The 3,041-nt window shown below is 38.3% G+C and overlaps 1 pseudogene across 1 annotated transcript; it reads left to right on the forward strand.

Moving 5' to 3' along the window:
* Positions 1–759: 759 nt before the first annotated feature.
* On the forward strand, positions 760–2,025 carry LOC148767017 (protein ETHYLENE INSENSITIVE 3 pseudogene; annotated as a pseudogene). The gene is made up of 2 exons (XR_016034288.1): positions 760–853; positions 1,035–2,025. The product of XR_016034288.1 is annotated as a protein ETHYLENE INSENSITIVE 3 pseudogene (transcript).
* Positions 2,026–3,041: the final 1,016 nt, after the last annotated feature.

Raw genomic sequence — 3,041 nt, forward strand, 5'->3', positions numbered from 1 at the left:
AAAACAACGGTAGACTGAACGTGTTCTCCATTATGTATTCGAAGCTCTTAATTTTTTGTTTATGTTCTATCGGAAACCACAATATTTATATACTTGCATATAGTAATATTCGTTATTTCTTTAATAATACATGTGTGTATATTTATAGTTATATAACAAATATGTGAATATCACACAATATTTTCTTCCCAATATTCGCAATATTCTCACATATTTACGTAAAATTGTGACCACATTTAATTACATGGCTATATTGCACATATATACATAAATACGTGTGTGTGTCTATATATATATATATATATATATATATAAATATTTAATGATACAAAATCAATTTTAAGAAATTATCTTTTTGAGCAAGTATGTAGTACAAATTCAGTTAAGCTACGAATAAGGAATAACAAAACATATAACTAATATAAAAGAGTAAAAAGCAGTTTACCCCCTAAACTATAACCCGTTTTGCACTTTACCCCCCAAACAAAATTTTTTTGCACGTTTTTACCTAAACTACGGTTTTCGTTGCACGGTGCCTTAAAAAAGGAATATTCAGGGCATTTTTGCCGGAATCCCACACACATGACTTTCACGTGATTTTTTCAAGGGCAAAAATGTCTTTTCATAAAGAAATTAACATGGGTTTGATTTCCCCCTTTTCTCTCTCTTTTTTTTTCTCCAATTTCCCGACATCTCCTCTTCCTTTCTTCAATCTTTTACGATAATTTTCTTTCCCATTTTTTTTTCATTGTTTTAATTGTGCTGGTCTTTTACTGGGATATGAGAAGACAAGAAAAAAAGGAAAAAGAATCCATAGATTTTTACCTAATTATTCTTCAATATCAGATTACTGGTAATTATGCATTAAATTGATTTATTTATTTATTTTTTCTTCCAGTGGATTTTGGTAATCTGAGTTTAGATTTTTCTGGGATGTTATGTTTTGACTTTTCTCCATTATAATATGTTCGGATCTGGCTTTTTCTTTCCGTGGTTAGCAGCTTTAATTTATCAGTACTGTTTCATCTCTGCAGGTGATGGTGGTGAAGAAAATGGCAATTAAGTAAATTTCAACACTTTCGAAGTGTATATATATAGTCTGAAGAAAATTCCGGTGATCGATATAATTTAATTATAGGATCTTGATAAGATGATGATGTTCGATGACTTGGGTTTTTGTGGCGATTTCGATTTCGATTTCTTCTCGTCTGCGGCGCCCATCGCCAAAGAGCCGGACACGTGTCCTCTCCAATCTTCGGAGCCGCCAGGTCAGCAGCAAGACCTCGCCGGCGACGAAGACTACACCGACGATGACATCGACATGGACGAGCTTGAGAGAAGAATGTGGCGGGACAAGATGCAGCTGAAAAGGCTTAAGGAATCGAACAGGGGCAAAGACAGCGGCGGTGGCGGTGGCGGCTCGGCCCTGGATTTAGCAAAACAGAGGCAGTCCCAAGAGCAGGCCCGCCGGAAAAAAATGTCCCGGGCCCAAGACGGGATCCTGAAGTACATGCTTAAAATGAAGGCGCAAGGGTTCGTGTACGACATCATACCGGAGAAGGGCAAGCCGGTCAGCGGCTCCTCCGACAACCTCCGCGAGTGGTGGAAGGAGAAGGTCCGCTTCGACCGGAACAGCCCCGCCGCCATTTCGAAGTACCAGTCGGAGAACTTCGTCGCCGGCAAAAACGAGACCAACAAAAAAAAAAAAACGGGGAAAAGAAAGGTATTGTAAGTTGTAACGGAGAAGAAGAGAAGAGGAGATGTGAGGCAATTGCAGGAAAAAAAAAAAGGAGAGAAAGGGGGAAATCAAACCCAGGTTAATTTCTTTATGAAAAGACATTTTTGCCCTTGGAAAAATCACGTGAAAGTCACGTGTGTGGGATTCCGGCAAAAATGCCCTGAATATTCCTTTTTTAAGGCACCGTGCAACGAAAACCGTAGTTTAGGTAAAAACGTGCAAAAAAATTTTGTTTGGGGGGTAAAGTGCAAAACGGGCTATAGTTTAGGGGGTAAACTGCTTTTTACTCAATATAAAATAAATGTCGTTATTTGATACCGTATAATTTTTTTATATAGGATTACTTTCATATACGCTGAAAAACTTCCTTGTATACAACATTATTTATAACGTTGGTCGTTTCGCTAGATTCCGAGTTGATCAAAATATTTATGCCTTTACGACTCTTAACTCTCGACAGTGTTACATAGAGTTGTCCGTGACTGAAAACAAGTCTGGGCAAGTACGGTCCTAAATGAGAAAGAGTATGTCATTGACTTTTATTGATAGTCATTGCAAATGAAACCATTAGTGGAAACAGACGTCGCTGGAATTTAATAGGCAATGCGGAGTTGGGCTGTACCAAAGTCATTCTACGAATGAACACCATATCGCCAACTTGTTTACCGGAGAGAATCCTGCAGTTGAGAACATATTTTCCCATATTAATAACCTGAAGTCTGGTTCCATTGCACAATCCTCTGGCCTAATCAATATGTCTGATGAGCATAACGGGAACACCTTTTTTTCAGTGTCAACCTATGCGATGGAATTCCGGAGCATGATATGATGTTGAGAATTTATATGGAATATATTTATGCATTGACATCTGATAATAACTCCTCATTGCACATACTATCGAAGCTGAAATAGACCTTCTCATTTCTAATTATCATCAACAAAAAATGATCAGTCACGTAACCGACACTATCATTAGTCGGTGCAAGAATTTTCATGCCTCGAAATACTCAGGAGTGAACATGTTGCTCACGAGATCTGGATAAACAAACTCTATAAGATCTAGAAAGGGATCTGCAGAGTCACGAATCAGCATGTCATCGGGAATCTCAATTGCCGCATCACCATCATTGACCTCGTCAGCATCGCCATTGCCGATTCTCAATATCCACTCCGCAAACTCTCTTATTTCGTCCACATTGGTGGAAGGGGATAACGACTGAAGTCTCATGTTTTTTTTTCAACTTCATAACCTTACATCGAAAGTACCCTCCAAGAACTACAACCTTGCCTTCGAATGGCATAT

This window comes from Erythranthe guttata, chromosome 11 (genome assembly GCF_056151865.1).
Source record: "Erythranthe guttata isolate IM_541 chromosome 11, IM_541, whole genome shotgun sequence".
Classification (NCBI taxonomy): Eukaryota; Viridiplantae; Streptophyta; class Magnoliopsida; order Lamiales; family Phrymaceae; genus Erythranthe; species Erythranthe guttata.